Consider the following 12,513-nt stretch of genomic DNA (forward strand, 5'->3'; position numbering starts at 1 on the left):
GCTGTTGAAGAACACACTAACAAGTAGAGATGAGGAAGTTGCTATTCCTCTTTATAAGGCATTTATATCCACATCTGGACCACTGTGCTAAGATCTGGTTTCTTGCATTTCTTGGGGATAAGGAAGTGGTTGAGAGGATTCAGAGACAAGCAACCAAGATGGTGAGTGGTATGTGTGGACTGCAGAAGTTGGTAGATAGGTGAAAAAGAGGAGATATGATTGAAACATTTAAGTTACTTAAAGGGTTATATATGAGGATTGATGCAGGGAAAATGTTTCAGCACTTGGCTAGAGGGGACAGAACAAGAGGTTATCCCTGGAAGCCAAGTAAAGGTGCTGTTAGTAGGGACATGAGGACTTGATTTTTCGCTTGCAGAGTTGTGAATGAATGGAATGAGTTCAAGGAGAGGTATGATGGATTGTGTGGATAGTTGGGTCTCTCATGATTAGTTTTCAGACTATGGAGGTGCCTATACAATAATAATCCAGACTAATTATCAAAATACTGCCCAAAATTTGAAGCCACTGCCTACTATCATCTCGAGGTCTATTATCTCCTGCAGTACATCTCTGATTAAATTAATACATATTATACCATTGTTGCCTTTCAAATTTCATAACCTTACCTTTCACAACACTGAATTCATGGTTCCAATTATCTACCCACATACATCTATTAAAATCCTCCTGAAAAGCCATATCAGTTCTGCATCTGATAGCTCTCCACAACTTTGTATCATTTGCAAAAAAAAAAAAAAAAAAAAAAAAAAAAAAAAAAAAAAAAAAATCCATATTCCCATTTAAACCTCTTTCTCTCTCAATATCATGAACTTTTTTTTTGCACTGTGCGTGGGCTATGAATTAAATCATGAATTTCTCCTCTGATACAAAAGCTAAACATGAAACTTTTCAAAACAAGTCACTAATAAGAAGGATGGCAGCTTCAGATAAGCCAACAGATATCATTTACTGCCTCAAGTCGTCCATTTGGCCAACTTTGTAGCTACAAAGTCCGATTTCAATGGATTTAAAAAGCACTTGTGGCAGAGCGCTAGTGACCTTCTTCCTGGTTTCCATCCTTACTTTATCAACAACTTTATCGATCTTACTCACAAAGGGTCGTGAACTTGCTATACATTATGCTTGCTATGCATGCCAGCCTGGCTGAGTGGTTAGCGCATCCGCTCTCCAGCCACAAGGCTGAGGGTTCGAATCCTGCCGTGGGCATGGATGTTTGTGGAAATACTAGTGGTAGGCAGTAGATGGCATTGGTGTAGTGCAGTCAGTTGGTAGATCGTGTGGAAGAGTTTTAGAGAAGGTACCCTCTCTCGATGAATCTTTGGACTCCCTGGAGGTGTCACAATAATAATAACAATAATTAGTAACATGGGTGATAATCTGGGAGCCTAACATGAACTTTTTCTGGGCATTTCAGGCTTTCAATAATCAGGATAGTGGTAGTCTAACATCAGACAATGAGATTCACTTATCACCTAAAAAATGTAAAAAAATAAATATTTTATATTATGAAACCAAGATAATAAAGTAGTATTATTCACTGTTTGTAAAACTTGTGATTCAGAAAGGGAGGACTGAAAAATTTTTTATATAATTTAGCAAAGGGGCTTTTCATGTAACAACTTCTAAGAGAACAATGGATAAAAGTGTATAAAATAGCATTATATACTTCATGTACAAGATCCTATGTAGTCACAATATTGCTGCATGAGGAAAATTACGCAGAATGGGAGAACTTCAGTGAGTTTGTATCTTTGAAGAAATGAGTATATGATGAAAGTGATACTTCCACAGTATATTATTCACTGAATGATCATTTAAATTTTATGGACAGATCAATACAGTATAATAAACTGAAGTTTTTTTTTTTTTAAATTAATTTATTTTTTAAATAAATGATGAATATCTTATTAGTATAATGCACTGTATCCTAGCAAATGTCATCTGATGCATGCAGTTATAAATAAACAATTTTTTTTTGTAATGTTGTGCATGTTGATTCTTTGATTTTAATAACCACTTCAATACATTGCAGAAACAACCGAGAAATTGACATAACTTTTGCTGATGCAAATGCACTAGCAAAATCTAAACTAATTCCACTAAAATCAAGAATACACCACCTTCCCAAAATCAATGTTGACAGAAAGACCACCACCACGATAGCAAGACTCCAAACAGGACATTTTAGAGGAATGAAGATCAATACGCATGATACGAGAACATATAGAAACCAATAACTGCCCTAATACTGAACTGACACCCAGTCACATTTTTACCTGTCCAGCAATTACAGCAGCCTTGCAAGCAATAGACCCTAATCCTGAACAACAGCTCTACACGAAAAAAAATTATCGACATAGCCAAAGTAGTTCAAGAAGCACATGGAAATATCTAAGACTCTTCAAAGGACAGGATAACAACAATACACTGGATAAGACTTTCACATGAATGTGGAAAAAAGTAGAAAGATTTATATGAATGTCATCCTGTGCAGAATAGGATGATTTTCTTAACATTAACTCAAAATTCACTCTAATATTCATTAAAAAATAAATAAAAATCAACTAATGCCTTTTATTTCCATATAGAGGGTAGGCGAGGTCATTTTAGCCCTATCCAACTTTTGGAGACTGAGTGGGCAGTTCAATCTCCACTGGTAGCTAATCAAAGATAGCTGCCGAAGGCTATCACTGATTAAGCCACATGCAGTGAAGAGATGGCTCAACGATCATCTCGTGGTCCCTAATACAATATATTTTTAATGTCTGAAATAGTGTGGTTTCTACGGTCGATTTTCTTGAATTTTACAGGATGAAAAACCCAAGTTTCAGGGAGAAAAAACCCGCTTGTCCATGCCAGAGATCGACTAACTGGGGAACTGGTCAAAAAAAAAAAAAAAGGCTTAGAAAAATTTCCTGTAGTCACCGACTAGATTTGCAACCAAGTCTTCTTCGTGCAGTCAAGCACTGTGGTATGCAAACGCCACATCCACTGAGCTACACAGGCTCACTTTCTAAGAGAATTTGCACAGGTCAGAAGTACTTATTTTTTTTGCATTATCATCCTGGTCAAAAGTCACAAAACTTCTGCAAAAGATTTCCTACACTCCACAGATACTCTTTTACATAAAGAACTGGATATAATTAACCCAAAGTTACTAATAATAATGACTATAAACAGTAATTTATCCAGCTTATTATTAATAACTATGAACTTCCCAAATAGCAATGTGAACAGGTATAACAAATACGATTATTATGCTAGATATTAGCCAAACATCTCTAGAATCCTATGAACCGTTAAGTTACAAATGTATATTTTAACCCATTCTTAAGCTTTCTACTTTATTAAGGCCAATTAAAGATAAATCATATCTCTGATCTCAATCCAGGTGTTTATAATGGTTTTGGTTCATGCAGTTTTGTATGCCATGGACAGATCTGCAATAATTATTCGCTAGAAGGAAAATCAAGATTAGCATATAAGCCAATAAGCACCGATATGCTTTTCTATATGCCAAAGTTAAGCAGAAATGATGATGATAATAAACTACTGCAGTTGCAAGAAATTATTCTTCTTAAATACTTCAAAACATTGTCATTTTTTTTCTTTGTTTTAAAATTACAACTCTTTAGAGGAAATGAATGGTTTTCTGATCTCTGTTCAACTTTGTGTTGAAACTGCATTTTTAAGGCATCTTTTACAGCATTATAAGATTAATAATCATCATTTCTGTTTAACTTTGGCATACTTCACAGCAAAAGAGCTCTTGATACACCTGTTTAAATGCAATATATGAGACTTAAAATGTAAGATGTTTACTGCTGTTGATCAAACTGGCCTATTTGGTTATACATCGCATCTAATTTCGTTATCATGCACAAAAGTAGCATCAAAAATAGTTCATGATCATATCTCTATTAGTACCAATTCTGAACTAGTGGTTCTCCATTATCAGGCTGTGACAACAGTACATTCATAGTTGTGTTTAACAGCACCAAAGAAAAATTAAATTGTTACTTTATTAATATTTAAATGGCTTGCAAACCAGCATCTTCCAAGTTTAAAAACAAACTTGTTATTGAACATAGAGCACTATGTTCAAATAGATGTGGAAACAATTCAAACTTTTGAAAAAAAAAAAAAAAAAAAAAAAAAAAAAGCAGCATCCACTAAGGTACAAGAAAAGGAAGTTTATTCAGAGATGTCAGGTGAAAGGTGATCTTTCTGCTCTCGTAAGGTTGCTGCCTGGCCTCTGAAGAGAATTAACTAGTTCAAACCAGCTGTCAGGCCAGCAGAACCTTTATCGAATGCACCAATAAAAGGAGAATATACAGATGCTTGGGCAGCGGTCGTGTTCTTTTAAGTAGTACGAATTAAGGCAACTTCGATGCGAGGACTGTATTCTTAAGCTCTCTGGTCATATTTACTTAACTTTCATAGTTTCTACAAACTTTAAAATAATTTTGGATCTTTAATATACACTTTTTCTATGTAATTTGGAAATCATTTTAAGACTTGTCATAAGAACTACACTTACTGTAATCATTAAGTTATTCAAGGTAGATGTTAACAGATTTTCTGGTCTGCCAGATACATCAAAAGCAAAGAAGAAAACGGCAGTAAGTGTTATCTGTTTTCAAATACTGTTCGTTTCAAAAGTGCTGAAGCACCTCATTGAAACAGTTTATGATAATACCATGAAACTGAAAATAGATTCTATGTATGAACACAGATTCACGTAAATTTATTTTTAGCTCAGTAGTCTGGTATGAACTTTTGTTAAAAGTAAATATTGTCAGTAAATTATTACAACATGAAACCACACACATGGACATTGGAATAAAACATATCGGAGATTGTTCTTTGTTATCACTTGCAATTGTGTTGACTGAAAATGAAACAGCTAAAAATTAAATTATAGGGACATAATAACTGATTTTACCAAAAAATGAGTAAGTCTAACTAAAACTATTTCATTTAATACTTTGCACGTTGTAAGATGCAAAAATATATTTATTAAATATTTTACATCTATAAATTATTTTTCTATAAAACGATAAACATATGCACACCAAGAAGATAAACATGTTTTGTTTTTTTGCCACACGAAATTTCTGCCCCATTCCCCAAAGAAATTTGTGGTCCGGCATTCATACTTGCACAGGAGACCCTGCAAAACATGGAGCTGGTGCTGACAACAGATAAAAGTTGCTAGTTAAGTGTGGTTTAAAAGTGGCATGGGAATTGTGCTTTGATACTGTGTTAGGCAAGAAAGGGATAGGTGAACATCAAATATTATGTCTATTTCATAGGAATACACTTTGTTTAATGCACTCCTGTTCCTTTTTTTTTTTTATTACAATTCAAACTATTTCTGCAACAATCTGTAATTCGCTGTTCAATAAATACATTTTTGCACTCTAAAGATGCTAATTTGAAACCAGCAAAATATTAGCAACTAAATAATTGAATTTGTTTTGTGTTCACCAACACTAATCCTTTTAACACAATAACATATTCTGGCCAAACTTGCCGGATCTTGAGATGACTAACATTAGTAATCACTGTTCTTGATCATGTCAAGTTAATTGCATTCAGGATCACTCTGGACTTTCACTTCAACATGTTCTAACCCACACAAAGTTGAAGAGAAAATACCGAATCTTTTGATGTATTTCAAGAAAAAGGTTGTGGTCTTTGGGAAAGAAAAAGTGAGGCTATCCAAAAAAAACGCTGGTAGATGGAATGAAATAGGAAGAAAAATGGGTTATGTATTTGAAGCTAGACAGTAAATGGAAGTTGACCAGCAACTACTCATGTTCTTATAGTCTTGAAAAAAAAAAAAATGTTAGAAATGAAAGTAGCCAATTGAACAGAACATTGTAAAATATGCCTACAGAAGGGGCACGCACGCACGCATGCGCGCGCGCACACACACACACACACAGCTTATATATTTGGTTTAATCCTTTATCCAAGTGTAAGCCAGACCCAGAGGTGATGATAATAAAAAATTTGATAAGGTGCGACACCTTATTAAATTAGACTTATGAAGCTAGACAGTAAATGGAAGTTGACCAGCAACTACTCATGTTCTTATAGTCTTGAAAAAAAAAATGTTAGAAATGAAAGTAGCCAATTGAACAGAACATTGTAAAATATGCCTACAGAAGGGGCACACGCACACACACACACACCTTATATATTTGGTTTAATCCTTTATCCAAGTGTAAGCCAGACCCAGAGGTGATGATAATAAAAAATTTAATAAGGTGCGACACCTTTTGGCAACTCGTATATGGAAATATGACTTCTGCATTACTTCCACCTTGGTATCACAACCTCTGGGTCTGGCTCCCACTGATGAGACCTCAATAAAGGTAGAAACCGGTCTGGGTAGTGACCCTTCCCTTAATGCATAACATTATACATTTCTACAAGATGTACTTCTTTGTATTATAGATACTAAGGCAAGTGATGTGAAGTCATTTGTCATGACTTGCCCCAGTTCTGAAATTACTTCAGTCGCAAACTTTGTTTGCTTACACTTGGATAAAGGATTAAACCAAATATATAATTCATAGCATAACTAAGTGGGAAACAACTTCCAACACACACACACACACACACACACACACACACACACACACACACACACACACACACACACACACACACACACACACACACACACACACACACAGCACTGAATTATTTCCTCTTCTGGATAGCATTCTTTATGCATCACCTAAAATATGAGAGCAGAATTCCAGGTTTAGGTGGATTTGGGATTAACAGTCTAATTTGTCTGCATACTGATAACTGTTCATGACAGAAATCATGTCTGTGAGGTTTTAAAAGTGGTTTACAGAGTTAAAAAATAACTGTTGCATACACCTATTATAGAAGCAGCTCATAAGGGACAGAAACACACACACACACATTTCTGGATTGCATTGAGCATTCTTTATGCATAAGCTAAAATGTGAGAACAGAATATCAGATTTAGATGGATTTGAAATTAATAGTATCAGCAGCTGTATAAGCAAGAAGTAGTCTCTTGAGTGGAAAAGTACAGTTTTAACAGGCAGAAGCAGTTTCTTCCATTTACCATTGCTCATTCCAGTTTAGCACTGTCAACAAACAACTGAATATTTCCTGTCAAATCATTTCATATATCATTGATATACAAATTAAACAACAGAGGAATAGGTACTAAGCCCTATAGTTAGACACTAGTCACTTGCCTTCTCCTTAATTCAACACCTCCATAAACTACTCTTTGATATCTGTCTATCAGCCACCCACTAATCCAAATTGCCAGATTTATATCCATCCCCATGTGCTCTAATTTATGCAATTGAGTTCTATGTGGAATGCTTTTGTAAAGTCTAGCAATATCACTGAGTAGCCATTTCTCTTAATCAACTTGATTATAAAAAGGTATGCAAATTATTAAAGAAATACCTGCTCTCCACAAAACCATGTTGTCCCTTATACAGAATCACATTCCTATCCACCCAGTCTTGAATTTTGTCTTTCACAAATTTATCCAATACCTTATCCACAACTCCTGAGATGTTGATTGGCATATAATTTGCTACTTCTGAGCTGGAAACCCTTTATGTAAATTATCATTTCCCTCTTTCCACTTCAATGGCACCTTTCCACTACTGATGCTTAAATTAAATAGCTTGGTCAGAGGAGCTGATAATTGCTTTGCACATTCTCATAATACACAAGTCAATATGCCAACTAATTTCATGGCTGTGTTTGTATTGAGGTTTTGCAATATTTTAAGTACTTCCATTTCTTCAACCTCTATTATCTCATCAGTCAATATCACATCTGGCATTTCAACATCACCACCTAGATGGTAGGCCCATGCAAAATGCTCACTCAGTAATTCAACTATTTGGTTTGCTTCTGGTGCCTTCCCACCATCAACAACTTTGAAAATCATCCTTCCATAGTAATTCCACCTTTTACTTGCCATGGCTAAAGAACTCTTTAGGGTTTCTTTTAACCTCATCAGCTAGCTTTTTCTCATAATTAGTTTTGGCCTTCCTCACCATACTAGTCACCCTTCTTACCTATGCCTTACACTGCTCATAAGCATGTTGATCACCTTTTTCTTTATAATCTCTCCAAAACTTTGTCTGCAACTGCTGCTTAATGAAACTATTCATTCATTTAACTCCTACCAGATTTATCCTTCTGACTTCAGGTATACATTCAGATACTGCTTTCTTCAAACACCCCTTGATAACCTCCCATGTACCACTGCCTCTTCCCTCCAAATTCTTATGCCATTGCTCTGCTGAAAGCTGTCTCCTCAGCTTGTCATAATTAACTGCTTTGTACTTCCACATATATCCCTTCTTAACAGAAAATTCCGTATGTCTAGCAATCTCCCAGGTCAAATCACATGATCACTTTTTCGAAATGGATGCAGCATAGCTAGATTGGTTAGTGTAAGTTCTTTCTGCAGTAGCTGCCTAAGCAAGAACTGGAGAGGAGAATGATTCCAGGAGGTGTGACTACACAATCAGGATGAATGAAAGAGGACCAAAAGAAACTAGTTTTCTGCATTTACCTTTCCAAAATCAGATATACCTGTTGATGGATTTCCACAGCTGCATAGTAAGCAAAGTGAGAAGCTAGAGATGTGATCAGAAGCAACTCAAGACTAAAAGGTCTTGAGTTGCTTCTGATCACATGCTGAATTTTTTCCTTGGATTGCTTTAGTACATTTGTTGGAAAAGCAAGACTTAGTTAGCAGTCAGGGAGTTTTGGTTGAAAGATGTTCATTCAAAGTTTTATTTATTTATTTTTGGTTATGTGGTTTTCACCCATGAAAAGTTTAGATAAGATCAGCCACTCAGGCTTGTAATGTTATTTCTGTTATTAAATCAAAGTAGGTGTTTGGATCTGGAAACAAACAGTAACCATGCCACAGAAAGGAGAAGCAAAAGTCAGGGATCATCATTTTTTTTTTTTTTTAAATCAATCCCACACACAAGTATTGGTAGAACCTGCAGCTCATTAGTGCTATGTTAGGAAACAAAGAAACCCACCGGAACTTATTCTTGAAAAGCTGTAAGCGTCGAGAAAATCTTTTGTGAGAAAGGTTGTTCCATGAAAGAGACTCAGTAGATTGCAATTGGAGTGGAAAAGATGATGTCTGGTAATATTTTAACAGGCTCAGATAATATGGGCTTGTTAAAATATTGGCGAGATAGTTGATGGATGCATGTTCGGTGTTATTTCTGTTATGAGTCATTCAGTGAGGGAAGAATCATCCTTTTCTAGCTGTCATCAAGAATTTTTTCAGTTCCTCTGACCAAGCTCTTTAATTTAAGCATCAGTAGTAGGAAGGTGCCATTGAAGTGGAAAGAGGGAAAAATTCTTGATGACTACCATTACATGTAGGAACTGTTCCACAAAAGTAACAAAAACAAACAAACGTGAGCATTGAGGATGGCACGGGCCAGTCGTTGTTCAGTAGGCATACATGATAGTTAATAGAAAGGTTAAAGTCTGAAGTGTGGACTTTTACACACATGTTAAGGCTAAGTGAAATTGAGTGCAGCATTTAGTAGCTGGATAAGCAAACAGCAGCATCTTGAGCAGAAATGAGAGTCCTCTAAAGAGGAATTTTTTTTTTTTTTTTTTTTTTTTTTTTTTTTTTTTTTTTTTATAAGTAAGGAAGATATTCACATGATGTGTTTATATCAAGAAATGGTAGATGTAAATATTAGTTCAAGAAGTGATATATTATTACTATTACGTGACACCTCCAGGGAGTCCAAAGACTCATCGAGGGAGGACACCTACTCTACATCTGTCCCCACCACTCAATCCACCAACACCATCTACCGCCTGCCACCACTACTAGCATTTCCACAGACAATCACAAATATGCTCCTTTCTGGTGATCTGTGCATTACTGAAGGTAAAGGAAGGTGAAATTAGACCTTTTTTTGAAAGAAAGAAGATAATACTGCATTAATACCTGGTGACTAGGTTAACTTCAACCCTTTAAAGAATACAGTGTTAATGCATTAATTGTAGAAGATTTGAAGTTGGGAAGTTTGCGCACTGCATGACTTGTCAAATGAATATTATTATTATTATTATGTCACACCTCCAGGGGGTCCATGGAGTGGAGTGGAGTGTACTATCATCAACAAATAAATGAGTGGGATTATTGGTCAGTGAGAGAAGGTCATTTACCATGAACACAGTGTTCAACAAGAGAAAGCTGGTTGCCCAATGAAATGAGCTGAATATAGACTAGCATCTACATTTTGCAACATGTGCTAGTAAGAATGCAGGCACGATACAAGAAAGATGTTAGTTCTGAAGCACAATTAGTACAATTGGAGAAATATCATCAGGAGCATGTGATATACTGTTTCTGATATGGTAAGAGATGAGGAGCTTGTAGACTTTTTTTTCACATTCCCAAAAACGAATGTGAAAAATGATAACTGCCACTGGGTTTAAGAGGTCATGATAATATATATAGTTAAAAAAAAAAAAAAAAAAAAAAAAAGTGAGCATTGAATATGCCACAGGCCAGTTGTTGTTCAGTAGGCATGCATGATAGTTAATAGAAAATTTAAAGTCTGAAGTGTGGAAAGATCTAATCAGTGACTTCCAAATATTGTAGGTGGTATTAGCTCATCTACTTATTTGATATCAAAACATCCGGCTAAGCTTTTAAAGGAACACATCCGACATACAGACTCCTTCTTCAAAAACTAGCAACACTTTGTAGAAAATGGGAGAAATTTGTATCTTTATTATTATTATTATGTGACCCCTCCAGGGAGTCCAAAGACTCATTGAAGGAGTGTGCGCCAACAGCATGGAATGACTGAATCCCTTCCAACTACTACCTGTGCTCAAACTTGCTTAACTTTTTACGAGCCATTAGTAGCAGAGACTCTGTTCTAGCTAATCTAGATATTGTATCTTTGTTCACAAATGTTCCTGTAGACGAAGTTATGGCACTTGTAGATGATCCGTTCCTTCCTGACATCTCTCAACTATTTAGACATTGTCTCAATTCAAATTATTTCCAATGGAATGGGAAAATCTACAAACAATAATCTGGCCTTGCAATGGGAAGCCTTCTATCTCCTCCATGTGCTGCTTTGTTCATGGAAAACTGAAAAAGATTTCCTACTATTTACAAATCCAAACCCATCTCATTGGTGGGGATACGTAAATGGCATATTTATAATTTGGAAACAGCATGGCTGAGTTATCCGATTTTCTTTCATCTATTAACACCTTCCATAATAAAATTAAATTCACTTTAAAACTTGAAAATGAATAGATGTTTTAATTAAAAAAAAAACAACCAGGAGACCTCAATCTTAGCATATTACCATAAGTCCACTCATACAGGTCGTTACCTACATTTCTCTTAATTGAACCATATATTGCAAAAATTAGGTATTATACATATGCTGAAAAAAAGGGCAATATCTATCCAACTACCGGTGAGCAATAGATATTCTAAGAAAATGGTACAAAGAATACTACTCTCTACTCCTTCTCCACAATACAGCAGATCCCCAACGTTCCCTACAAAGTCTTAGTTTCCATCCCTTATATTGGTAAATTTTGTATTGTAAAATTTGAGTGATTTCTCTCAAAATTGTCAATTTCCTGAAATCTCATGATATAAGTGGCTTTCAAGCTCATTGTGACTATACAAGCTCTAAGGACCACAATTTGTCACATAGGACAAACATTCTGGAGTTGACAATATTCCACGTTCTTGTGGTCTTGCTACATAGAGCAAACATCTAGAAATTTGGAAATTAGACAAAAAGAGCATATTGGAGACATTAATAACAGAAGACAAGCTTAGATCTAGTTTTCCACTTCTCCCACATTCATTCACCACAATTCTGAATGGGACAAGAGCTGCATGCCTTACATAGAAGACAACTTCAGTGCTTGCAACATCCAAGAGTCTACAATGATTATCCACTCATAAGGCACACTTAACAGAAAAAAAAAAGGCATGATTTTGTGATATTGGGTAGCCACTTATTACATCTTTCCACACATCAGACTCTTTTCTGCCAACTATCATGCACACCTACTGAACAATGACTAACCCATGCCATCTTCCACGCAGTTGTGAGCGTGTGTAACGGTTCTTACATGTTTGGTTTTAGTTATGTAATGGTTCACAGTGGCGCACTCAGGATTTAATCTTGGGGGGGGGGGGGGGGCGCTCAGGATTTAACCTTGGGGGGGGGGGGGGGGTCGAGTTGAGTAGACGTTTTGCGAATACACACTACACATTGCATACGACCTATAACTGAGCATCTGCAGTGATCGCTAATTCATAAGTAGCACACAACATAAATAAAAAAAATGAATTTTAATTAGGAAAAGATTTTTGGAAATTTTTCTAGTGTTTTTTTCCTTTTCTTTGGGGGGTGCCCGGGTCCCTTTCCCCCC

The 12,513-nt window shown here is 35.8% G+C and overlaps 1 protein-coding gene across 1 annotated transcript in view; it reads right to left on the minus strand.

The window, feature by feature from the left end:
• Positions 1-1,087: 1,087 nt before the first annotated feature.
• The window catches only part of Cdk7 (Cyclin-dependent kinase 7), a 32,478-nt gene continuing 21,052 nt past the window's right edge, over positions 1,088-12,513 (minus strand). The window contains exon 2 of the mRNA XM_090411995.1: positions 1,088-1,493. The gene's annotated coding sequence lies outside the window, so the exon portion shown is untranslated. The remainder of the gene's footprint in view (positions 1,494-12,513) is intronic.

Source organism: Typopeltis vanoorti, chromosome 22 (genome assembly GCF_054136105.1).
Source record: "Typopeltis vanoorti isolate ZY-2024b chromosome 22, IOZ_Tvanoo_1.0, whole genome shotgun sequence".
Classification (NCBI taxonomy): Eukaryota; Metazoa; Arthropoda; class Arachnida; order Uropygi; family Thelyphonidae; genus Typopeltis; species Typopeltis vanoorti.